Source organism: Rhinolophus sinicus, chromosome 6 (assembly GCF_057876585.1).
Source record: "Rhinolophus sinicus isolate RSI-liver-muscle chromosome 6, RSI-T2T, whole genome shotgun sequence".
NCBI lineage: Eukaryota > Metazoa > Chordata > Mammalia > Chiroptera > Rhinolophidae > Rhinolophus > Rhinolophus sinicus.
In genome coordinates, this window is record NC_142506.1 from 41,180,104 (window position 1) to 41,204,936 (window position 24,833).

The 24,833-nt window shown below is 70.2% G+C and overlaps 15 pseudogenes; all 15 read left to right on the top strand.

Moving 5' to 3' along the window:
- Nucleotides 1-56: 56 nt before the first annotated feature.
- On the top strand, nucleotides 57-176 carry LOC148757924 (5S ribosomal RNA; annotated as a pseudogene).
- A 1,335-nt stretch (nucleotides 177-1,511) lies between these two features.
- LOC148757925 (5S ribosomal RNA) lies at nucleotides 1,512-1,631 on the top strand (annotated as a pseudogene).
- A 1,344-nt stretch (nucleotides 1,632-2,975) lies between these two features.
- LOC148757926 (5S ribosomal RNA) lies at nucleotides 2,976-3,095 on the top strand (annotated as a pseudogene).
- Nucleotides 3,096-5,130: 2,035 nt separating this feature from the next.
- Nucleotides 5,131-5,250, top strand: LOC148757927 (5S ribosomal RNA; annotated as a pseudogene).
- Nucleotides 5,251-6,594: 1,344 nt separating this feature from the next.
- LOC148757928 (5S ribosomal RNA) lies at nucleotides 6,595-6,714 on the top strand (annotated as a pseudogene).
- Nucleotides 6,715-8,749: 2,035 nt separating this feature from the next.
- On the top strand, nucleotides 8,750-8,869 carry LOC148757929 (5S ribosomal RNA; annotated as a pseudogene).
- A 1,338-nt stretch (nucleotides 8,870-10,207) lies between these two features.
- LOC148757930 (5S ribosomal RNA) lies at nucleotides 10,208-10,327 on the top strand (annotated as a pseudogene).
- Nucleotides 10,328-12,362: 2,035 nt separating this feature from the next.
- On the top strand, nucleotides 12,363-12,482 carry LOC148757931 (5S ribosomal RNA; annotated as a pseudogene).
- Nucleotides 12,483-13,823: 1,341 nt separating this feature from the next.
- Nucleotides 13,824-13,943, top strand: LOC148757932 (5S ribosomal RNA; annotated as a pseudogene).
- Nucleotides 13,944-15,978: 2,035 nt separating this feature from the next.
- LOC148757933 (5S ribosomal RNA) lies at nucleotides 15,979-16,098 on the top strand (annotated as a pseudogene).
- Nucleotides 16,099-17,433: 1,335 nt separating this feature from the next.
- LOC148757934 (5S ribosomal RNA) lies at nucleotides 17,434-17,553 on the top strand (annotated as a pseudogene).
- A 2,035-nt stretch (nucleotides 17,554-19,588) lies between these two features.
- LOC148757935 (5S ribosomal RNA) lies at nucleotides 19,589-19,708 on the top strand (annotated as a pseudogene).
- A 1,341-nt stretch (nucleotides 19,709-21,049) lies between these two features.
- Nucleotides 21,050-21,169, top strand: LOC148757936 (5S ribosomal RNA; annotated as a pseudogene).
- A 2,035-nt stretch (nucleotides 21,170-23,204) lies between these two features.
- On the top strand, nucleotides 23,205-23,324 carry LOC148757937 (5S ribosomal RNA; annotated as a pseudogene).
- Nucleotides 23,325-24,659: 1,335 nt separating this feature from the next.
- Nucleotides 24,660-24,779, top strand: LOC148757938 (5S ribosomal RNA; annotated as a pseudogene).
- The last annotated feature ends 54 nt before the right edge of the window (nucleotides 24,780-24,833 follow it).

Below are 24,833 nucleotides of genomic sequence, written 5' to 3' on the forward strand. Positions count from 1 at the left end.
GCGCTCAGGAGGCAGGTCGGGAGCAGGCTCTTGGAGCGCCGGGAGCCGGGTCCAGCGCCTAAGGCCATACCGCCCTGAACGCGCCAGATCTCGTCTGAACTCGGAAGCTAAGCAGGGTCGGGCCTGGTTAGTACTTGGGTGGGAGACCACCTGGGAACACCTGTAGGCTTTTGCTCGCCTCTCCTTTTGCATCGCCGCCCCGGCGTGGCTCCCTCCGAACCCCTGCCGCCCCTTGCCCCTCTGCAGCCGCCCAGCCAGCCGAAGGTCCCCCTGGCCAGAGGCCGGTCAGCCACCCGGCACTACAAGCTGGCAGCCCCGGCGGCACACCAGGCCCGTCGGCCAGTGCTCCCCCCCACACCCTCTTCTTCGTCCTCTTCGGTCCCGCAGGCCGTCATCCGGATCCCTTGGCCCAGCGGCGGTCGCCACCGCCGCCACCGCCGCCGCCGCCGCCACCAGCGCTGCCCTGGCCCCCGCCGCCACCACCAAAGCCCCCGCCATCACCGCGTTTCCCACACCCCCCACCAGCGCTGCCCTCCCCCCTGCCCCCGCCGACACAACGCCGCCGCCGACGCCATTGCCGACCTCGCAACCCTCCCTCGCCTCCTCCGCCGCCAGCGCTGCTCATGATCAGCCCCCGCTTCTGCGCCGCCGCCGCCGCCGCCGCCATCACCACGCTCCCCACCCCCTCCGCCAGCGCTGCACTCGCCCCAGTCCGCGACCCCGCCGCCGCAAACGCCATATTCCCTCATTCAGCCTCCTCTGCTCTCCCCGCTGCCGCCGCCGCCATCACCCCTCTCCCCATCCCCGCCTCCAGCACCGCCCTCTCCCCCGCCCCCACCCCAGCCGCCGGCCTTGCCGTACTCCCTCAATCTCTGGCCTCTGCTCTCCCGGCCTCCGCGCCAGCACCGCCCTCACGCCCTCTCCCGCCACCGCCGCCGCCGCCAGCGCTCCCCGCGCCCCAGTGCCCACCGTCAAAGCCCCCATTGTCGCCGCCGCCATCGCCGCCCTGGAGCCATCCACGCGGTTGCCATTGCCTACATCGCCACCCTCCCCTGCCTCCGCCGCGGACGCCGCCGCCGCCGCCGCCGCCGCCGCGGGGTCCTCCCACAACTCCCAGGCCCAGGGCTGCCTGCTGGTGCAGGCCTCCACCAGTCTTGGGGGTGCGGTTGGGGGTAAACCTGGTGGCGGTAGGGGGGCGGGGTGTATGCCGGTCTGGGTCCTGGGGAATCCCAGGATGCCAGAGTTCCACGACTTCTGGCACCATCAGGGAAATGGCAGTGTCCCATGGAACCTCCGGTGGCGCGAAGTGGCCTCGCTGCGGGCCAGCAGTGGCCCGACGCCCACGCCAGGGGCATTCGGAGGAGGCGGGGAGCCGGACTGGACGGGGACGCGGTGACGGCGGAGCCGGCCAGCGGGTCGATGTTCGCCACCAGAGCGGAGCATCTGCATGGCGCGCGCTCACGAGGCAGTCCGGGAGCAGGCTCTTGGGGCGCGGGGAGCCAGGTCCCAGCGTCGACGGCTATACCACCCTGAACGCGCCCGATCTCCTCTGAATTCGGGAGCTAAGCAGGGAGGGGCCTGGTTAGTACTTGGATGGGAGACCGCCTGGGAATACCTGTAGGCTTTTGCTTGCCTCTCCTTTTGCGCCGCCGCCCCGGCGTGGCTCCCTCCGAACCCCTGCCGCCCCTTGCCCCTCTGAAGCCGCCCAGCCAGCCGAAGGTCCCCCTGGCCAGAGGCCGGTCAGCCACCCGGCACTACAAGCTGGCAGCCCCGGCGGCACACCAGGCCCGTCGGCCAGTGCTCCCCCCCACACCCTCTTCTTCGTCCTCTTCGGTCCCGCAGGCCGTCATCCGGATCCCTTGGCCCAGCGGCGGTCGCCACCGCCGCCGCCGCCGCCGCCGCCGCCACCAGCGCTGCCCTGGCCCCCGCCGCCACCACCAAAGCCCCCGCCATCACCGCGTTTCCCACACCCCCCACCAGCGCTGCCCTCCCCCCTGCCCCCGCCGACACAACGCCGCCGCCGACGCCATTGCCGACCTCGCAACCCTCCCTCGCCGCCGCCGCCGCCAGCGCTGCTCATGATCAGCCCCCGCTTCTGCGCCGCCGCCGCCGCCGCCGCCGCCGCCGCCGCCATCACCACGCTCCCCACCCCCTCCGCCAGCGCTGCACTCGCCCCAGTCCGCGACCCCGCCGCCGCCAACGCCATACTCCCTCATTCAGCCTCCTCTGCTCTCCCCGCTGCCGCCGCCGCCATCACCCCTCTCCCCATCCCCGCCTCCAGCACCGCCCTCTCCCCCGCCCCCACCCCAGCCGCCGGCCTTGCCGTACTACCTCAATCTCCGGCCTCTGCTCTCCCGGCCTCCGCGCCAGCACCGCCCTCACGCCCTCTCCCGCCACCGCCGCCGCCGCCAGCGCTCCCCGCTCCCCAGTGCCCACCGTCAAAGCCCCCATTGTCGCCGCCGCCATCGCCGCCCTGGAGCCATCCACGCGGTTGCCATTGCCTACATCGCCACCCTCCCCTGCCTCCGCCGCGGACGCCGCCGCCGCCGCCGCCGCCGCGGGGTTCTCCCACAACTCCCAGGCCCAGGGCTGCCTGCTGGTGCAGGCCTCCACCAGTCTTGGGGGTGCGGTTGGGGGTAAACCTGGTGGCGGTAGGGGGGCGGGGTGTATGCCGGTCTGGGTCCTGGGGAATCCCAGGATGCCAGAGTTCCACGACTTCTGGCACCATCAGGGAAATGGCAGTGTCCCATGGAACCTCCGGTGGCGCGAAGTGGCCTCGCTGCGGGCCAGCAGTGGCCCGACGCCCACGCCAGGGGCATTCGGAGGAGGCGGGGAGCCGGACTGGACGGGGACGCGGTGACGGCGGAGCCGGCCAGCGGGTCGATGTTCGCCACCAGAGCGGAGCATCTGCATGGCGCGCGCTCACGAGGCAGTCCGGGAGCAGGCTCTTGGGGCGCGGGGAGCCAGGTCCCAGCGTCGACGGCTATACCACCCTGAACGCGCCCGATCTCCTCTGAATTCGGGAGCTAAGCAGGGAGGGGCCTGGTTAGTACTTGGATGGGAGACCGCCTGGGAATACCTGTAGGCTTTTGCTTGCCTCTCCTTTTGCGCCGCCGCCCCGGCGTGGCTCCCTCCGAACCCCTGCCGCCCCTTGCCCCTCTGAAGCCGCCCAGCCAGCCGAAGGTCCCCCTGGCCAGAGGCCGGTCAGCCACCCGGCACTACAAGCTGGCAGCCCCGGCCGCACACCAGGCCCGTCGGCCAGGGCTCCACCCCACACCCTCTTCTTAGTCCTCTTCGCTGAGGCAGGCCGTCAGCCTGCAGCAGTTATCCAAGCCTGTGTCTCCGCCGGCAGGCACCTCTACCCACACCCCCGCACGCCCCCTCCCATCGCCCACAAGAGCCAGGAGCCCTCCCTTCCCGCCGTTCGTGGTGGCCCCAACACACAGGGCACAAAGAGCCGGGTCAAACCAGGGGACAGAGGGAGCAGCACCCAAACACACCGCACGCCCTTGGACTCCAGGAGAGACCACCACAAGGGGAAGTGCAGGCACGCAGGCACACAACCCTCACAACCAGGGTGCCTGTGGGCTGCCACTCTCCTCCCTTGGGGGGGGTCCCTGGGCGGGGCTCGGAGCCCACTGGCCCTCCGGCCTGGCCCGGGGCCTTCAAGGGTGACTGCCAATACCCGGGCACTGCCTCTGTAGTGGAGCCCAGCCCCGGGCACGACCACACTCCGGTGGAGAGGCTGCCACTTCAACACAGCCTCAGCGAGTCTGTCCCAGTCCATGTGCCCGCCTGTGCGTCCCTCCCCCCCGGCCCCCCCACGTCTCTCTGGCTCTGTGACGTGCCTGTTGGGCTCTGCCTCTCGCTCAGGAGCTCTCTCCCGCGAGCCAGCCCCCTTTTTCTGTCTCTGTCCATGTCTCTCTGTATGTCGGGATACATACGTGTACATATACGTGTATATTTCCATCTCGCTCCCTCTTACGCCTCCTCCCGTTCTGTCTGTCGGTCCCTGTCCTGCGGGGACTCTAGTCCCCGTCCCCGCACAAGAACGCAGGATATGGTGAGGCCAAGAAGGAACACCAACGGAGCCACGGATAGGGGGCTGAGAGCACCATTTCTCACGGGCGGCTGGCTTGGAGACACGGCAGGCCGGAGCCGCCCGATCCCCAACCGGTCGGCCGTTTCTCTGCCAACCCACCGACACACCGACCGTCGACCCACCAAGCCGGCCCACTGCAATCCGCGCCCCTCTGCAATTTGCAGTCCACCACCCGCGCTTCCTAGCTTGGCCAACGCAGCACCTCCGGGGGCCCATGGCCAACTGGCAACAGCTGATGGCCAAGCGGTCACAGCTGATGACCATGCAGCCCCCACGCAGCACCCCTCCACGCGAGGCCCAGAGCCTCAAACTGCTCTCTGGGAGTCTGTCCCCAGTCCCCGTCTGTCTCTCTCCGCCACTCTCTTGCTCCGTCTCTGGCCTCTCTCACCTCCCCGGGTCAGGAGACGTGACGTGTAGCCACTGAAGGGACCGGAGGTCGGGCGGGACTCCGGGTGCTGACGAGGGGCGAGGGCCCAGACTGAAGGCTTGTGACGAAGGGTGGCTGCAGACCGGAGCTCCTGCACCCTGGTGGCGCGGGTGGCTCTCCCTGGCTTTGGGCCAGTGGGTGGGGCCGGCCAGGGCCAGGGCCTGGGTTGCACGTCCCTAGGGCCGGAGGGGACTGAGAGGACCCTGCGCCCCCCTCGGTGGCCCTGAGAGGTGGGGGCAGTCCAGCAGCAAGGGGGGCTGTGCGGTTGTGGGGCTGGGATGGGGGATGAGAGGGGTTGGGGTAGGGGCCCGGGGTAAAAGCCGTTCGGGGCCTGGGGAGTCCCAGGATGCCCGGGCGCCCAGATATCTGTCACAGTCAGGGAAGTGACCGAGGCCCGTGGAGCCACTGGGGGGGCGCGAAGGGGCCTCGCTGTGTGCCAGGAGTAGCCCGTCGCCCACACCAGCGGCGTCCGGAGGAGGCGGGGAGCGGGCGGGAGGCGCTCAGGCAGACATGCTCGCCACCCGAGCGGCCCAGCAGCATGGCGCGCGCTCAGGAGGCAGGTCGGGAGCAGGCTCTTGGAGCGCCGGGAGCCGGGTCCAGCGCCTAAGGCCATACCGCCCTGAACGCGCCAGATCTCGTCTGAACTCGGAAGCTAAGCAGGGTCGGGCCTGGTTAGTACTTGGGTGGGAGACCACCTGGGAACACCTGTAGGCTTTTGCTCGCCTCTCCTTTTGCATCGCCGCCCCGGCGTGGCTCCCTCCGAACCCCTGCCGCCCCTTGCCCCTCTGCAGCCGCCCAGCCAGCCGAAGGTCCCCCTGGCCAGAGGCCGGTCAGCCACCCGGCACTACAAGCTGGCAGCCCCGGCGGCACACCAGGCCCGTCGGCCAGTGCTCCCCCCCACACCCTCTTCTTCGTCCTCTTCGGTCCCGCAGGCCGTCATCCGGATCCCTTGGCCCAGCGGCGGTCGCCACCGCCGCCGCCGCCGCCGCCGCCGCCACCAGCGCTGCCCTGGCCCCCGCCGCCACCACCAAAGCCCCCGCCATCACCGCGTTTCCCACACCCCCCACCAGCGCTGCCCTCCCCCCTGCCCCCGCCGACACAACGCCGCCGCCGACGCCATTGCCGACCTCGCAACCCTCCCTCGCCGCCGCCGCCGCCAGCGCTGCTCATGATCAGCCCCCGCTTCTGCGCCGCCGCCGCCGCCGCCGCCGCCGCCGCCGCCATCACCACGCTCCCCACCCCCTCCGCCAGCGCTGCACTCGCCCCAGTCCGCGACCCCGCCGCCGCCAACGCCATACTCCCTCATTCAGCCTCCTCTGCTCTCCCCGCTGCCGCCGCCGCCATCACCCCTCTCCCCATCCCCGCCTCCAGCACCGCCCTCTCCCCCGCCCCCACCCCAGCCGCCGGCCTTGCCGTACTCCCTCAATCTCCGGCCTCTGCTCTCCCGGCCTCCGCGCCAGCACCGCCCTCACGCCCTCTCCCGCCACCGCCGCCGCCGCCAGCGCTCCCCGCTCCCCAGTGCCCACCGTCAAAGCCCCCATTGTCGCCGCCGCCATCGCCGCCCTGGAGCCATCCACGCGGTTGCCATTGCCTACATCGCCACCCTCCCCTGCCTCCGCCGCGGACGCCGCCGCCGCCGCCGCCGCCGCGGGGTTCTCCCACAACTCCCAGGCCCAGGGCTGCCTGCTGGTGCAGGCCTCCACCAGTCTTGGGGGTGCGGTTGGGGGTAAACCTGGTGGCGGTAGGGGGGCGGGGTGTATGCCGGTCTGGGTCCTGGGGAATCCCAGGATGCCAGAGTTCCACGACTTCTGGCACCATCAGGGAAATGGCAGTGTCCCATGGAACCTCCGGTGGCGCGAAGTGGCCTCGCTGCGGGCCAGGAGTGGCCCGCCGCCCACGCCAGGGGCATTCGGAGGAGGCGGGGAGCCGGACTGGACGGGGACGCGGTGACGGCGGAGCCGGCCAGCGGGTCGATGTTCGCCACCAGAGCGGAGCATCTGCATGGCGCGCGCTCACGAGGCAGTCCGGGAGCAGGCTCTTGGGGCGCGGGGAGCCAGGTCCCAGCGTCGACGGCTATACCACCCTGAACGCGCCCGATCTCCTCTGAATTCGGGAGCTAAGCAGGGAGGGGCCTGGTTAGTACTTGGATGGGAGACCGCCTGGGAATACCTGTAGGCTTTTGCTTGCCTCTCCTTTTGCGCCGCCGCCCCGGCGTGGCTCCCTCCGAACCCCTGCCGCCCCTTGCCCCTCTGAAGCCGCCCAGCCAGCCGAAGGTCCCCCTGGCCAGAGGCCGGTCAGCCACCCGGCACTACAAGCTGGCAGCCCCGGCCGCACACCAGGCCCGTCGGCCAGGGCTCCACCCCACACCCTCTTCTTAGTCCTCTTCGCTGAGGCAGGCCGTCAGCCTGCAGCAGTTATCCAAGCCTGTGTCTCCGCCGGCAGGCACCTCTACCCACACCCCCGCACGCCCCCTCCCATCGCCCACAAGAGCCAGGAGCCCTCCCTTCCCGCCGTTCGTGGTGGCCCCAACACACAGGGCACAAAGAGCCGGGTCAAACCAGGGGACAGAGGGAGCAGCACCCAAACACACCGCACGCCCTTGGACTCCAGGAGAGACCACCACAAGGGGAAGTGCAGGCACGCAGGCACACAACCCTCACAACCAGGGTGCCTGTGGGCTGCCACTCTCCTCCCTTGGGGGGGGTCCCTGGGCGGGGCTCGGAGCCCACTGGCCCTCCGGCCTGGCCCGGGGCCTTCAAGGGTGACTGCCAATACCCGGGCACTGCCTCTGTAGTGGAGCCCAGCCCCGGGCACGACCACACTCCGGTGGAGAGGCTGCCACTTCAACACAGCCTCAGCGAGTCTGTCCCAGTCCATGTGCCCGCCTGTGCGTCCCTCCCCCCCGGCCCCCCCACGTCTCTCTGGCTCTGTGACGTGCCTGTTGGGCTCTGCCTCTCGCTCAGGAGCTCTCTCCCGCGAGCCAGCCCCCTTTTTCTGTCTCTGTCCATGTCTCTCTGTATGTCGGGATACATACGTGTACATATACGTGTATATTTCCATCTCGCTCCCTCTTACGCCTCCTCCCGTTCTGTCTGTCGGTCCCTGTCCTGCGGGGACTCTAGTCCCCGTCCCCGCACAAGAACGCAGGATATGGTGAGGCCAAGAAGGAACACCAACGGAGCCACGGATAGGGGGCTGAGAGCACCATTTCTCACGGGCGGCTGGCTTGGAGACACGGCAGGCCGGAGCCGCCCGATCCCCAACCGGTCGGCCGTTTCTCTGCCAACCCACCGACACACCGACCGTCGACCCACCAAGCCGGCCCACTGCAATCCGCGCCCCTCTGCAATTTGCAGTCCACCACCCGCGCTTCCTAGCTTGGCCAACGCAGCACCTCCGGGGGCCCATGGCCAACTGGCAACAGCTGATGGCCAAGCGGTCACAGCTGATGACCATGCAGCCCCCACGCAGCACCCCTCCACGCGAGGCCCAGAGCCTCAAACTGCTCTCTGGGAGTCTGTCCCCAGTCCCCGTCTGTCTCTCTCCGCCACTCTCTTGCTCCGTCTCTGGCCTCTCTCACCTCCCCGGGTCAGGAGACGTGACGTGTAGCCACTGAAGGGACCGGAGGTCGGGCGGGACTCCGGGTGCTGACGAGGGGCGAGGGCCCAGACTGAAGGCTTGTGACGAAGGGTGGCTGCAGACCGGAGCTCCTGCACCCTGGTGGCGCGGGTGGCTCTCCCTGGCTTTGGGCCAGTGGGTGGGGCCGGCCAGGGCCAGGGCCTGGGTTGCACGTCCCTAGGGCCGGAGGGGACTGAGAGGACCCTGCGCCCCCCTCGGTGGCCCTGAGAGGTGGGGGCAGTCCAGCAGCAAGGGGGGCTGTGCGGTTGTGGGGCTGGGATGGGGGATGAGAGGGGTTGGGGTAGGGGCCCGGGGTAAAAGCCGTTCGGGGCCTGGGGAGTCCCAGGATGCCCGGGCGCCCAGATATCTGTCACAGTCAGGGAAGTGACCGAGGCCCGTGGAGCCACTGGGGGGGCGCGAAGGGGCCTCGCTGTGTGCCAGGAGTAGCCCGTCGCCCACACCAGCGGCGTCCGGAGGAGGCGGGGAGCGGGCGGGAGGCGCTCAGGCAGACATGCTCGCCACCCGAGCGGCCCAGCAGCATGGCGCGCGCTCAGGAGGCAGGTCGGGAGCAGGCTCTTGGAGCGCCGGGAGCCGGGTCCAGCGCCTAAGGCCATACCGCCCTGAACGCGCCAGATCTCGTCTGAACTCGGAAGCTAAGCAGGGTCGGGCCTGGTTAGTACTTGGGTGGGAGACCACCTGGGAACACCTGTAGGCTTTTGCTCGCCTCTCCTTTTGCATCGCCGCCCCGGCGTGGCTCCCTCCGAACCCCTGCCGCCCCTTGCCCCTCTGCAGCCGCCCAGCCAGCCGAAGGTCCCCCTGGCCAGAGGCCGGTCAGCCACCCGGCACTACAAGCTGGCAGCCCCGGCGGCACACCAGGCCCGTCGGCCAGTGCTCCCCCCCACACCCTCTTCTTCGTCCTCTTCGGTCCCGCAGGCCGTCATCCGGATCCCTTGGCCCAGCGGCGGTCGCCACCGCCGCCGCCGCCGCCGCCGCCGCCACCAGCGCTGCCCTGGCCCCCGCCGCCACCACCAAAGCCCCCGCCATCACCGCGTTTCCCACACCCCTCGCCAGCGCTGCCCTCCCCCCTGCCCCCGCCGACACAACGCCGCCGCCGACGCCATTGCCGACCTCGCAACCCTCCCTCGCCGCCGCCGCCGCCGCCAGCGCTGCTCATGATCAGCCCCCGCTTCTGCGCCGCCGCCGCCGCCGCCGCCATCACCACGCTCCCCACCCCCTCCGCCAGCGCTGCACTCGCCCCAGTCCGCGACCCCGCCGCCGCCAACGCCATATTCCCTCATTCAGCCTCCTCTGCTCTCCCCGCTGCCGCCGCCGCCATCACCCCTCTCCCCATCCCCGCCTCCAGCACCGCCCTCTCCCCCGCCCCCACCCCAGCCGCCGGCCTTGCCGTACTACCTCAATCTCCGGCCTCTGCTCTCCCGGCCTCCGCGCCAGCACCGCCCTCACGCCCTCTCCCGCCACCGCCGCCGCCGCCAGCGCTCCCCGCGCCCCAGTGCCCACCGTCAAAGCCCCCATTGTCGCCGCCGCCATCGCCGCCCTGGAGCCATCCACGCGGTTGCCATTGCCTACATCGCCACCCTCCCCTGCCTCCGCCGCGGACGCCGCCGCCGCCGCCGCCGCCGCCGCGGGGTCCTCCCACAACTCCCAGGCCCAGGGCTGCCTGCTGGTGCAGGCCTCCACCAGTCTTGGGGGTGCGGTTGGGCGTAAACCTGGTGGCGGTAGGGGGGCGGGGTGTATGCCGGTCTGGGTCCTGGGGAATCCCAGGATGCCAGAGTTCCACGACTTCTGGCACCATCAGGGAAATGGCAGTGTCCCATGGAACCTCCGGTGGCGCGAAGTGGCCTCGCTGCGGGCCAGCAGTGGCCCGACGCCCACGCCAGGGGCATTCGGAGGAGGCGGGGAGCCGGACTGGACGGGGACGCGGTGACGGCGGAGCCGGCCAGCGGGTCGATGTTCGCCACCAGAGCGGAGCATCTGCATGGCGCGCGCTCACGAGGCAGTCCGGGAGCAGGCTCTTGGGGCGCGGGGAGCCAGGTCCCAGCGTCGACGGCTATACCACCCTGAACGCGCCCGATCTCCTCTGAATTCGGGAGCTAAGCAGGGAGGGGCCTGGTTAGTACTTGGATGGGAGACCGCCTGGGAATACCTGTAGGCTTTTGCTTGCCTCTCCTTTTGCGCCGCCGCCCCGGCGTGGCTCCCTCCGAACCCCTGCCGCCCCTTGCCCCTCTGAAGCCGCCCAGCCAGCCGAAGGTCCCCCTGGCCAGAGGCCGGTCAGCCACCCGGCACTACAAGCTGGCAGCCCCGGCCGCACACCAGGCCCGTCGGCCAGGGCTCCACCCCACACCCTCTTCTTAGTCCTCTTCGCTGAGGCAGGCCGTCAGCCTGCAGCAGTTATCCAAGCCTGTGTCTCCGCCGGCAGGCACCTCTACCCACACCCCCGCACGCCCCCTCCCATCGCCCACAAGAGCCAGGAGCCCTCCCTTCCCGCCGTTCGTGGTGGCCCCAACACACAGGGCACAAAGAGCCGGGTCAAACCAGGGGACAGAGGGAGCAGCACCCAAACACACCGCACGCCCTTGGACTCCAGGAGAGACCACCACAAGGGGAAGTGCAGGCACGCAGGCACACAACCCTCACAACCAGGGTGCCTGTGGGCTGCCACTCTCCTCCCTTGGGGGGGGTCCCTGGGCGGGGCTCGGAGCCCACTGGCCCTCCGGCCTGGCCCGGGGCCTTCAAGGGTGACTGCCAATACCCGGGCACTGCCTCTGTAGTGGAGCCCAGCCCCGGGCACGACCACACTCCGGTGGAGAGGCTGCCACTTCAACACAGCCTCAGCGAGTCTGTCCCAGTCCATGTGCCCGCCTGTGCGTCCCTCCCCCCCGGCCCCCCCACGTCTCTCTGGCTCTGTGACGTGCCTGTTGGGCTCTGCCTCTCGCTCAGGAGCTCTCTCCCGCGAGCCAGCCCCCTTTTTCTGTCTCTGTCCATGTCTCTCTGTATGTCGGGATACATACGTGTACATATACGTGTATATTTCCATCTCGCTCCCTCTTACGCCTCCTCCCGTTCTGTCTGTCGGTCCCTGTCCTGCGGGGACTCTAGTCCCCGTCCCCGCACAAGAACGCAGGATATGGTGAGGCCAAGAAGGAACACCAACGGAGCCACGGATAGGGGGCTGAGAGCACCATTTCTCACGGGCGGCTGGCTTGGAGACACGGCAGGCCGGAGCCGCCCGATCCCCAACCGGTCGGCCGTTTCTCTGCCAACCCACCGACACACCGACCGTCGACCCACCAAGCCGGCCCACTGCAATCCGCGCCCCTCTGCAATTTGCAGTCCACCACCCGCGCTTCCTAGCTTGGCCAACGCAGCACCTCCGGGGGCCCATGGCCAACTGGCAACAGCTGATGGCCAAGCGGTCACAGCTGATGACCATGCAGCCCCCACGCAGCACCCCTCCACGCGAGGCCCAGAGCCTCAAACTGCTCTCTGGGAGTCTGTCCCCAGTCCCCGTCTGTCTCTCTCCGCCACTCTCTTGCTCCGTCTCTGGCCTCTCTCACCTCCCCGGGTCAGGAGACGTGACGTGTAGCCACTGAAGGGACCGGAGGTCGGGCGGGACTCCGGGTGCTGACGAGGGGCGAGGGCCCAGACTGAAGGCTTGTGACGAAGGGTGGCTGCAGACCGGAGCTCCTGCACCCTGGTGGCGCGGGTGGCTCTCCCTGGCTTTGGGCCAGTGGGTGGGGCCGGCCAGGGCCAGGGCCTGGGTTGCACGTCCCTAGGGCCGGAGGGGACTGAGAGGACCCTGCGCCCCCCTCGGTGGCCCTGAGAGGTGGGGGCAGTCCAGCAGCAAGGGGGGCTGTGCGGTTGTGGGGCTGGGATGGGGGATGAGAGGGGTTGGGGTAGGGGCCCGGGGTAAAAGCCGTTCGGGGCCTGGGGAGTCCCAGGATGCCCGGGCGCCCAGATATCTGTCACAGTCAGGGAAGTGACCGAGGCCCGTGGAGCCACTGGGGGGGCGCGAAGGGGCCTCGCTGTGTGCCAGGAGTAGCCCGTCGCCCACACCAGCGGCGTCCGGAGGAGGCGGGGAGCGGGCGGGAGGCGCTCAGGCAGACATGCTCGCCACCCGAGCGGCCCAGCAGCATGGCGCGCGCTCAGGAGGCAGGTCGGGAGCAGGCTCTTGGAGCGCCGGGAGCCGGGTCCAGCGCCTAAGGCCATACCGCCCTGAACGCGCCAGATCTCGTCTGAACTCGGAAGCTAAGCAGGGTCGGGCCTGGTTAGTACTTGGGTGGGAGACCACCTGGGAACACCTGTAGGCTTTTGCTCGCCTCTCCTTTTGCATCGCCGCCCCGGCGTGGCTCCCTCCGAACCCCTGCCGCCCCTTGCCCCTCTGCAGCCGCCCAGCCAGCCGAAGGTCCCCCTGGCCAGAGGCCGGTCAGCCACCCGGCACTACAAGCTGGCAGCCCCGGCGGCACACCAGGCCCGTCGGCCAGTGCTCCCCCCCACACCCTCTTCTTCGTCCTCTTCGGTCCCGCAGGCCGTCATCCGGATCCCTTGGCCCAGCGGCGGTCGCCACCGCCGCCGCCGCCGCCGCCGCCGCCACCAGCGCTGCCCTGGCCCCCGCCGCCACCACCAAAGCCCCCGCCATCACCGCGTTTCCCACACCCCCCACCAGCGCTGCCCTCCCCCCTGCCCCCGCCGACACAACGCCGCCGCCGACGCCATTGCCGACCTCGCAACCCTCCCTCGCCGCCGCCGCCGCCAGCGCTGCTCATGATCAGCCCCCGCTTCTGCGCCGCCGCCGCCGCCGCCGCCGCCGCCGCCATCACCACGCTCCCCACCCCCTCCGCCAGCGCTGCACTCGCCCCAGTCCGCGACCCCGCCGCCGCCAACGCCATACTCCCTCATTCAGCCTCCTCTGCTCTCCCCGCTGCCGCCGCCGCCATCACCCCTCTCCCCATCCCCGCCTCCAGCACCGCCCTCTCCCCCGCCCCCACCCCAGCCGCCGGCCTTGCCGTACTACCTCAATCTCCGGCCTCTGCTCTCCCGGCCTCCGCGCCAGCACCGCCCTCACGCCCTCTCCCGCCACCGCCGCCGCCGCCAGCGCTCCCCGCTCCCCAGTGCCCACCGTCAAAGCCCCCATTGTCGCCGCCGCCATCGCCGCCCTGGAGCCATCCACGCGGTTGCCATTGCCTACATCGCCACCCTCCCCTGCCTCCGCCGCGGACGCCGCCGCCGCCGCCGCCGCCGCGGGGTTCTCCCACAACTCCCAGGCCCAGGGCTGCCTGCTGGTGCAGGCCTCCACCAGTCTTGGGGGTGCGGTTGGGGGTAAACCTGGTGGCGGTAGGGGGGCGGGGTGTATGCCGGTCTGGGTCCTGGGGAATCCCAGGATGCCAGAGTTCCACGACTTCTGGCACCATCAGGGAAATGGCAGTGTCCCATGGAACCTCCGGTGGCGCGAAGTGGCCTCGCTGCGGGCCAGGAGTGGCCCGCCGCCCACGCCAGGGGCATTCGGAGGAGGCGGGGAGCCGGACTGGACGGGGACGCGGTGACGGCGGAGCCGGCCAGCGGGTCGATGTTCGCCACCAGAGCGGAGCATCTGCATGGCGCGCGCTCACGAGGCAGTCCGGGAGCAGGCTCTTGGGGCGCGGGGAGCCAGGTCCCAGCGTCGACGGCTATACCACCCTGAACGCGCCCGATCTCCTCTGAATTCGGGAGCTAAGCAGGGAGGGGCCTGGTTAGTACTTGGATGGGAGACCGCCTGGGAATACCTGTAGGCTTTTGCTTGCCTCTCCTTTTGCGCCGCCGCCCCGGCGTGGCTCCCTCCGAACCCCTGCCGCCCCTTGCCCCTCTGAAGCCGCCCAGCCAGCCGAAGGTCCCCCTGGCCAGAGGCCGGTCAGCCACCCGGCACTACAAGCTGGCAGCCCCGGCCGCACACCAGGCCCGTCGGCCAGGGCTCCACCCCACACCCTCTTCTTAGTCCTCTTCGCTGAGGCAGGCCGTCAGCCTGCAGCAGTTATCCAAGCCTGTGTCTCCGCCGGCAGGCACCTCTACCCACACCCCCGCACGCCCCCTCCCATCGCCCACAAGAGCCAGGAGCCCTCCCTTCCCGCCATTCGTGGTGGCCCCAACACACAGGGCACAAAGAGCCGGGTCAAACCAGGGGACAGAGGGAGCAGCACCCAAACACACCGCACGCCCTTGGACTCCAGGAGAGACCACCACAAGGGGAAGTGCAGGCACGCAGGCACACAACCCTCACAACCAGGGTGCCTGTGGGCTGCCACTCTCCTCCCTTGGGGGGGGTCCCTGGGCGGGGCTCGGAGCCCACTGGCCCTCCGGCCTGGCCCGGGGCCTTCAAGGGTGACTGCCAATACCCGGGCACTGCCTCTGTAGTGGAGCCCAGCCCCGGGCACGACCACACTCCGGTGGAGAGGCTGCCACTTCAACACAGCCTCAGCGAGTCTGTCCCAGTCCATGTGCCCGCCTGTGCGTCCCTCCCCCCCGGCCCCCCCACGTCTCTCTGGCTCTGTGACGTGCCTGTTGGGCTCTGCCTCTCGCTCAGGAGCTCTCTCCCGCGAGCCAGCCCCCTTTTTCTGTCTCTGTCCATGTCTCTCTGTATGTCGGGATACATACGTGTACATATACGTGTATATTTCCATCTCGCTCCCTCTTACGCCTCCTCCCGTTCTGTCTGTCGGTCCCTGTCCTGCGGGGACTCTAGTCCCCGTCCCCGCACAAGAACGCAGGATATGGTGAGGCCAAGAAGGAACACCAACGGAGCCACGGATAGGGGGCTGAGAGCACCATTTCTCACGGGCGGCTGGCTTGGAGACACGGCAGGCCGGAGCCGCCCGATCCCCAACCGGTCGGCCGTTTCTCTGCCAACCCACCGACACACCGACCGTCGACCCACCAAGCCGGCCCACTGCAATCCGCGCCCCTCTGCAATTTGCAGTCCACCACCCGCGCTTCCTAGCTTGGCCAACGCAGCACCTCCGGGGGCCCATGGCCAACTGGCAACAGCTGATGGCCAAGCGGTCACAGCTGATGACCATGCAGCCCCCACGCAGCACCCCTCCACGCGAGGCCCAGAGCCTCAAACTGCTCTCTGGGAGTCTGTCCCCAGTCCCCGTCTGTCTCTCTCCGCCACTCTCTTGCTCCGTCTCTGGCCTCTCTCACCTCCCCGGGTCAGGAGACGTGACGTGTAGCCACTGAAGGGACCGGAGGTCGGGCGGGACTCCGGGTGCTGACGAGGGGCGAGGGCCCAGACTGAAGGCTTGTGACGAAGGGTGGCTGCAGACCGGAGCTCCTGCACCCTGGTGGCGCGGGTGGCTCTCCCTGGCTTTGGGCCAGTGGGTGGGGCCGGCCAGGGCCAGGGCCTGGGTTGCACGTCCCTAGGGCCGGAGGGGACTGAGAGGACCCTGCGCCCCCCTCGGTGGCCCTGAGAGGTGGGGGCAGTCCAGCAGCAAGGGGGGCTGTGCGGTTGTGGGGCTGGGATGGGGGATGAGAGGGGTTGGGGTAGGGGCCCGGGGTAAAAGCCGTTCGGGGCCTGGGGAGTCCCAGGATGCCCGGGCGCCCAGATATCTGTCACAGTCAGGGAAGTGACCGAGGCCCGTGGAGCCACTGGGGGGGCGCGAAGGGGCCTCGCTGTGTGCCAGGAGTAGCCCGTCGCCCACACCAGCGGCGTCCGGAGGAGGCGGGGAGCGGGCGGGAGGCGCTCAGGCAGACATGCTCGCCACCCGAGCGGCCCAGCAGCATGGCGCGCGCTCAGGAGGCAGGTCGGGAGCAGGCTCTTGGAGCGCCGGGAGCCGGGTCCAGCGCCTAAGGCCATACCGCCCTGAACGCGCCAGATCTCGTCTGAACTCGGAAGCTAAGCAGGGTCGGGCCTGGTTAGTACTTGGGTGGGAGACCACCTGGGAACACCTGTAGGCTTTTGCTCGCCTCTCCTTTTGCATCGCCGCCCCGGCGTGGCTCCCTCCGAACCCCTGCCGCCCCTTGCCCCTCTGCAGCCGCCCAGCCAGCCGAAGGTCCCCCTGGCCAGAGGCCGGTCAGCCACCCGGCACTACAAGCTGGCAGCCCCGGCGGCACACCAGGCCCGTCGGCCAGTGCTCCCCCCCACACCCTCTTCTTCGTCCTCTTCGGTCCCGCAGGCCGTCATCCGGATCCCTTGGCCCAGCGGCGGTCGCCACCGCCGCCACCGCCGCCGCCGCCGCCACCAGCGCTGCCCTGGCCCCCGCCGCCACCACCAAAGCCCCCGCCATCACCGCGTTTCCCACACCCCCCACCAGCGCTGCCCTCCCCCCTGCCCCCGCCGACACAACGCCGCCGCCGACGCCATTGCCGACCTCGCAACCCTCCCTCGCCTCCTCCGCCGCCAGCGCTGCTCATGATCAGCCCCCGCTTCTGCGCCGCCGCCGCCGCCGCCGCCATCACCACGCTCCCCACCCCCTCCGCCAGCGCTGCACTCGCCCCAGTCCGCGACCCCGCCGCCGCAAACGCCATATTCCCTCATTCAGCCTCCTCTGCTCTCCCCGCTGCCGCCGCCGCCATCACCCCTCTCCCCATCCCCGCCTCCAGCACCGCCCTCTCCCCCGCCCCCACCCCAGCCGCCGGCCTTGCCGTACTCCCTCAATCTCCCGCCTCTGCTCTCCCGGCCTCCGCGCCAGCACCGCCCTCACGCCCTCTCCCGCCACCGCCGCCGCCGCCAGCGCTCCCCGCGCCCCAGTGCCCACCGTCAAAGCCCCCATTGTCGCCGCCGCCATCGCCGCCCTGGAGCCATCCACGCGGTTGCCATTGCCTACATCGCCACCCTCCCCTGCCTCCGCCGCGGACGCCGCCGCCGCCGCCGCCGCCGCCGCGGGGTCCTCCCACAACTCCCAGGCCCAGGGCTGCCTGCTGGTGCAGGCCTCCACCAGTCTTGGGGGTGCGGTTGGGGGTAAACCTGGTGGCGGTAGGGGGGCGGGGTGTATGCCGGTCTGGGTCCTGGGGAATCCCAGGATGCCAGAGTTCCACGACTTCTGGCACCATCAGGGAAATGGCAGTGTCCCATGGAACCTCCGGTGGCGCGAAGTGGCCTCGCTGCGGGCCAGCAGTGGCCCGACGCCCACGCCAGGGGCATTCGGAGGAGGCGGGGAGCCGGACTGGACGGGGACGCGGTGACGGCGGAGCCGGCCAGCGGGTCGATGTTCGCCACCAGAGCGGAGCATCTGCATGGCGCGCGCTCACGAGGCAGTCCGGGAGCAGGCTCTTGGGGCGCGGGGAGCCAGGTCCCAGCGTCGACGGCTATACCACCCTGAACGCGCCCGATCTCCTCTGAATTCGGGAGCTAAGCAGGGAGGGGCCTGGTTAGTACTTGGATGGGAGACCGCCTGGGAATACCTGTAGGCTTTTGCTTGCCTCTCCTTTTGCGCCGCCGCCCCGGCGTGGCTCCCTCCGAACCCCTGCCGCCCCTTGCCCCTCTGAAGCCGCCCAGCCAGCCGAAGGTCCCCCTGGCCAGAGGCCGGTCAGCCACCCGGCACTACAAGCTGGCAGCCCCGGCCGCACACCAGGCCCGTCGGCCAGGGCTCCACCCCACACCCTCTTCTTAGTCCTCTTCGCTGAGGCAGGCCGTCAGCCTGCAGCAGTTATCCAAGCCTGTGTCTCCGCCGGCAGGCACCTCTACCCACACCCCCGCACGCCCCCTCCCATCGCCCACAAGAGCCAGGAGCCCTCCCTTCCCGCCGTTCGTGGTGGCCCCAACACACAGGGCACAAAGAGCCGGGTCAAACCAGGGGACAGAGGGAGCAGCACCCAAACACACCGCACGCCCTTGGACTCCAGGAGAGACCACCACAAGGGGAAGTGCAGGCACGCAGGCACACAACCCTCACAACCAGGGTGCCTGTGGGCTGCCACTCTCCTCCCTTGGGGGGGGTCCCTGGGCGGGGCTCGGAGCCCACTGGCCCTCCGGCCTGGCCCGGGGCCTTCAAGGGTGACTGCCAATACCCGGGCACTGCCTCTGTAGTGGAGCCCAGCCCCGGGCACGACCACACTCCGGTGGAGAGGCTGCCACTTCAACACAGCCTCAGCGAGTCTGTCCCAGTCCATGTGCCCGCCTGTGCGTCCCTCCCCCCCGGCCCCCCCACGTCTCTCTGGCTCTGTGACGTGCCTGTTGGGCTCTGCCTCTCGCTCAGGAGCTCTCTCCCGCGAGCCAGCCCCCTTTTTCTGTCTCTGTCCATGTCTCTCTGTATGTCGGGATACATACGTGTACATATACGTGTATATTTCCATCTCGCTCCCTCTTACGCCTCCTCCCGTTCTGTCTGTCGGTCCCTGTCCTGCGGGGACTCTAGTCCCCGTCCCCGCACAAGAACGCAGGATATGGTGAGGCCAAGAAGGAACACCAACGGAGCCACGGATAGGGGGCTGAGAGCACCATTTCTCACGGGCGGCTGGCTTGGAGACACGGCAGGCCGGAGCCGCCCGATCCCCAACCGGTCGGCCGTTTCTCTGCCAACCCACCGACACACCGACCGTCGACCCACCAAGCCGGCCCACTGCAATCCGCGCCCCTCTGCAATTTGCAGTCCACCACCCGCGCTTCCTAGCTTGGCCAACGCAGCACCTCCGGGGGCCCATGGCCAACTGGCAACAGCTGATGGCCAAGCGGTCACAGCTGATGACCATGCAGCCCCCACGCAGCACCCCTCCACGCGAGGCCCAGAGCCTCAAACTGCTCTCTGGGAGTCTGTCCCCAGTCCCCGTCTGTCTCTCTCCGCCACTCTCTTGCTCCGTCTCTGGCCTCTCTCACCTCCCCGGGTCAGGAGACGTGACGTGTAGCCACTGAAGGGACCGGAGGTCGGGCGGGACTCCGGGTGCTGACGAGGGGCGAGGGCCCAGACTGAAGGCTTGTGACGAAGGGTGGCTGCAGACCGGAGCTCCTGCACCCTGGTGGCGCGGGTGGCTCTCCCTGGCTTTGGGCCAGTGGGTGGGGCCGGCCAGGGCCAGGGCCTGGGTTGCACGTCCCTAGGGCCGGAGGGGACTGAGAGGACCCTGCGCCCCCCTCGGTGGCCCTGAGAGGTGGGGGCAGTCCAGCAGCAAGGGGGGCTGTGCGGTTGTGGGGCTGGGATGGGGGATGAGAGGGGTTGGGGTAGGGGCCCGGGGTAAAAGCCGTTCGGGGCCTGGGGAGTCCCAGGATGCCCGGGCGCCCAGATATCTGTCACAGTCAGGGAAGTGACCGAGGCCCGTGGAGCCACTGGGGGGGCGCGAAGGGGCCTCGCTGTGTGCCAGGAGTAGCCCGTCGCCCACACCAGCGGCGTCCGGAGGAGGCGGGGAGCGGGCGGGAGGCGCTCAGGCAGACATGCTCGCCACCCGAGCGGCCCAGCAGCATGGCGCGCGCTCAGGAGGCAGGTCGGGAGCAGGCTCTTGGAGCGCCGGGAGCCGGGTCCAGCGCCTAAGGCCATACCGCCCTGAACGCGCCAGATCTCGTCTGAACTCGGAAGCTAAGCAGGGTCGGGCCTGGTTAGTACTTGGGTGGGAGACCACCTGGGAACACCTGTAGGCTTTTGCTCGCCTCTCCTTTTGCATCGCCGCCCCGGCGTGGCTCCCTCCGAACCCCTGCCGCCCCTTGCCCCTCTGCAGCCGCCCAGCCAGCCGAAGGTCCCCCTGGCCAGAGGCCGGTCAGCCACCCGGCACTACAAGCTGGCAGCCCCGGCGGCACACCAGGCCCGTCGGCCAGTGCTCCCCCCCACACCCTCTTCTTCGTCCTCTTCGGTCCCGCAGGCCGTCATCCGGATCCCTTGGCCCAGCGGCGGTCGCCACCGCCGCCGCCGCCGCCGCCGCCGCCACCAGCGCTGCCCTGGCCCCCGCCGCCACCACCAAAGCCCCCGCCATCACCGCGTTTCCCACACCCCCCACCAGCGCTGCCCTCCCCCCTGCCCCCGCCGACACAACGCCGCCGCCGACGCCATTGCCGACCTCGCAACCCTCCCTCGCCGCCGCCGCCGCCAGCGCTGCTCATGATCAGCCCCCGCTTCTGCGCCGCCGCCGCCGCCGCCGCCGCCGCCGCCATCACCACGCTCCCCACCCCCTCCGCCAGCGCTGCACTCGCCCCAGTCCGCGACCCCGCCGCCGCCAACGCCATACTCCCTCATTCAGCCTCCTCTGCTCTCCCCGCTGCCGCCGCCGCCATCACCCCTCTCCCCATCCCCGCCTCCAGCACCGCCCTCTCCCCCGCCCCCACCCCAGCCGCCGGCCTTGCCGTACTACCTCAATCTCCGGCCTCTGCTCTCCCGGCCTCCGCGCCAGCACCGCCCTCACGCCCTCTCCCGCCACCGCCGCCGCCGCCAGCGCTCCCCGCTCCCCAGTGCCCACCGTCAAAGCCCCCATTGTCGCCGCCGCCATCGCCGCCCTGGAGCCATCCACGCGGTTGCCATTGCCTACATCGCCACCCTCCCCTGCCTCCGCCGCGGACGCCGCCGCCGCCGCCGCCGCCGCGGGGTTCTCCCACAACTCCCAGGCCCAGGGCTGCCTGCTGGTGCAGGCCTCCACCAGTCTTGGGGTTGCGGTTGGGGGTAAACCTGGTGGCGGTAGGGGGGCGGGGTGTATGCCGGTCTGGGTCCTGGGGAATCCCAGGATGCCAGAGTTCCACGACTTCTGGCACCATCAGGGAAATGGCAGTGTCCCATGGAACCTCCGGTGGCGCGAAGTGGCCTCGCTGCGGGCCAGGAGTGGCCCGCCGCCCACGCCAGGGGCATTCGGAGGAGGCGGGGAGCCGGACTGGACGGGGACGCGGTGACGGCGGAGCCGGCCAGCGGGTCGATGTTCGCCACCAGAGCGGAGCATCTGCATGGCGCGCGCTCACGAGGCAGTCCGGGAGCAGGCTCTTGGGGCGCGGGGAGCCAGGTCCCAGCGTCGACGGCTATACCACCCTGAACGCGCCCGATCTCCTCTGAATTCGGGAGCTAAGCAGGGAGGGGCCTGGTTAGTACTTGGATGGGAGACCGCCTGGGAATACCTGTAGGCTTTTGCTTGCCTCTCCTTTTGCGCCGCCGCCCCGGCGTGGCTCCCTCCGAACCCCTGCCGCCCCTTGCCCCTCTGAAGCCGCCCAGCCAGCCGAAGGTCCCCCTGGCCAGAGGCCGGTCAGCCACCCGGCACTACAAGCTGGCAGCCCCGGCCGCACACCAGGCCCGTCGGCCAGGGCTCCACCCCACACCCTCTTCTTAGTCCTCTTCGCTGAGGCAGGCCGTCAGCCTGCAGCAGTTATCCAAGCCTGTGTCTCCGCCGGCAGGCACCTCTACCCACACCCCCGCACGCCCCCTCCCATCGCCCACAAGAGCCAGGAGCCCTCCCTTCCCGCCGTTCGTGGTGGCCCCAACACACAGGGCACAAAGAGCCGGGTCAAACCAGGGGACAGAGGGAGCAGCACCCAAACACACCGCACGCCCTTGGACTCCAGGAGAGACCACCACAAGGGGAAGTGCAGGCACGCAGGCACACAACCCTCACAACCAGGGTGCCTGTGGGCTGCCACTCTCCTCCCTTGGGGGGGGTCCCTGGGCGGGGCTCGGAGCCCACTGGCCCTCCGGCCTGGCCCGGGGCCTTCAAGGGTGACTGCCAATACCCGGGCACTGCCTCTGTAGTGGAGCCCAGCCCCGGGCACGACCACACTCCGGTGGAGAGGCTGCCACTTCAACACAGCCTCAGCGAGTCTGTCCCAGTCCATGTGCCCGCCTGTGCGTCCCTCCCCCCCGGCCCCCCCACGTCTCTCTGGCTCTGTGACGTGCCTGTTGGGCTCTGCCTCTCGCTCAGGAGCTCTCTCCCGCGAGCCAGCCCCCTTTTTCTGTCTCTGTCCATGTCTCTCTGTATGTCGGGATACATACGTGTACATATACGTGTATATTTCCATCTCGCTCCCTCTTACGCCTCCTCCCGTTCTGTCTGTCGGTCCCTGTCCTGCGGGGACTCTAGTCCCCGTCCCCGCACAAGAACGCAGGATATGGTGAGGCCAAGAAGGAACACCAACGGAGCCACGGATAGGGGGCTGAGAGCACCATTTCTCACGGGCGGCTGGCTTGGAGACACGGCAGGCCGGAGCCGCCCGATCCCCAACCGGTCGGCCGTTTCTCTGCCAACCCACCGACACACCGACCGTCGACCCACCAAGCCGGCCCACTGCAATCCGCGCCCCTCTGCAATTTGCAGTCCACCACCCGCGCTTCCTAGCTTGGCCAACGCAGCACCTCCGGGGGCCCATGGCCAACTGGCAACAGCTGATGGCCAAGCGGTCACAGCTGATGACCATGCAGCCCCCACGCAGCACCCCTCCACGCGAGGCCCAGAGCCTCAAACTGCTCTCTGGGAGTCTGTCCCCAGTCCCCGTCTGTCTCTCTCCGCCACTCTCTTGCTCCGTCTCTGGCCTCTCTCACCTCCCCGGGTCAGGAGACGTGACGTGTAGCCACTGAAGGGACCGGAGGTCGGGCGGGACTCCGGGTGCTGACGAGGGGCGAGGGCCCAGACTGAAGGCTTGTGACGAAGGGTGGCTGCAGACCGGAGCTCCTGCACCCTGGTGGCGCGGGTGGCTCTCCCTGGCTTTGGGCCAGTGGGTGGGGCCGGCCAGGGCCAGGGCCTGGGTTGCACGTCCCTAGGGCCGGAGGGGACTGAGAGGACCCTGCGCCCCCCTCGGTGGCCCTGAGAGGTGGGGGCAGTCCAGCAGCAAGGGGGGCTGTGCGGTTGTGGGGCTGGGATGGGGGATGAGAGGGGTTGGGGTAGGGGCCCGGGGTAAAAGCCGTTCGGGGCCTGGGGAGTCCCAGGATGCCCGGGCGCCCAGATATCTGTCACAGTCAGGGAAGTGACCGAGGCCCGTGGAGCCACTGGGGGGGCGCGAAGGGGCCTCGCTGTGTGCCAGGAGTAGCCCGTCGCCCACACCAGCGGCGTCCGGAGGAGGCGGGGAGCGGGCGGGAGGCGCTCAGGCAGACATGCTCGCCACCCGAGCGGCCCAGCAGCATGGCGCGCGCTCAGGAGGCAGGTCGGGAGCAGGCTCTTGGAGCGCCGGGAGCCGGGTCCAGCGCCTAAGGCCATACCGCCCTGAACGCGCCAGATCTCGTCTGAACTCGGAAGCTAAGCAGGGTCGGGCCTGGTTAGTACTTGGGTGGGAGACCACCTGGGAACACCTGTAGGCTTTTGCTCGCCTCTCCTTTTGCATCGCCGCCCCGGCGTGGCTCCCTCCGAACCCCTGCCGCCCCTTGCCCCTCTGCAGCCGCCCAGCCAGCCGAAGGTCCCCCTGGCCAGAGGCCGGTCAGCCACCCGGCACTACAAGCTGGCAGCCCCGGCGGCACACCAGGCCCGTCGGCCAGTGCTCCCCCCCACACCCTCTTCTTCGTCCTCTTCGGTCCCGCAGGCCGTCATCCGGATCCCTTGGCCCAGCGGCGGTCGCCACCGCCGCCACCGCCGCCGCCGCCGCCACCAGCGCTGCCCTGGCCCCCGCCGCCACCACCAAAGCCCCCGCCATCACCGCGTTTCCCACACCCCCCACCAGCGCTGCCCTCCCCCCTGCCCCCGCCGACACAACGCCGCCGCCGACGCCATTGCCGACCTCGCAACCCTCCCTCGCCTCCTCCGCCGCCAGCGCTGCTCATGATCAGCCCCCGCTTCTGCGCCGCCGCCGCCGCCGCCGCCATCACCACGCTCCCCACCCCCTCCGCCAGCGCTGCACTCGCCCCAGTCCGCGACCCCGCCGCCGCAAACGCCATATTCCCTCATTCAGCCTCCTCTGCTCTCCCCGCTGCCGCCGCCGCCATCACCCCTCTCCCCATCCCCGCCTCCAGCACCGCCCTCTCCCCCGCCCCCACCCCAGCCGCCGGCCTTGCCGTACTCCCTCAATCTCCCGCCTCTGCTCTCCCGGCCTCCGCGCCAGCACCGCCCTCACGCCCTCTCCCGCCACCGCCGCCGCCGCCAGCGCTCCCCGCGCCCCAGTGCCCACCGTCAAAGCCCCCATTGTCGCCGCCGCCATCGCCGCCCTGGAGCCATCCACGCGGTTGCCATTGCCTACATCGCCACCCTCCCCTGCCTCCGCCGCGGACGCCGCCGCCGCCGCCGCCGCCGCCGCGGGGTCCTCCCACAACTCCCAGGCCCAGGGCTGCCTGCTGGTGCAGGCCTCCACCAGTCTTGGGGGTGCGGTTGGGGGTAAACCTGGTGGCGGTAGGGGGGCGGGGTGTATGCCGGTCTGGGTCCTGGGGAATCCCAGGATGCCAGAGTTCCACGACTTCTGGCACCATCAGGGAAATGGCAGTGTCCCATGGAACCTCCGGTGGCGCGAAGTGGCCTCGCTGCGGGCCAGCAGTGGCCCGACGCCCACGCCAGGGGCATTCGGAGGAGGCGGGGAGCCGGACTGGACGGGGACGCGGTGACGGCGGAGCCGGCCAGCGGGTCGATGTTCGCCACCAGAGCGGAGCATCTGCATGGCGCGCGCTCACGAGGCAGTCCGGGAGCAGGCTCTTGGGGCGCGGGGAGCCAGGTCCCAGCGTCGACGGCTATACCACCCTGAACGCGCCCGATCTCCTCTGAATTCGGGAGCTAAGCAGGGAGGGGCCTGGTTAGTACTTGGATGGGAGACCGCCTGGGAATACCTGTAGGCTTTTGCTTGCCTCTCCTTTTGCGCCGCCGCCCCGGCGTGGCTCCCTCCGAACCCCTGCCGCC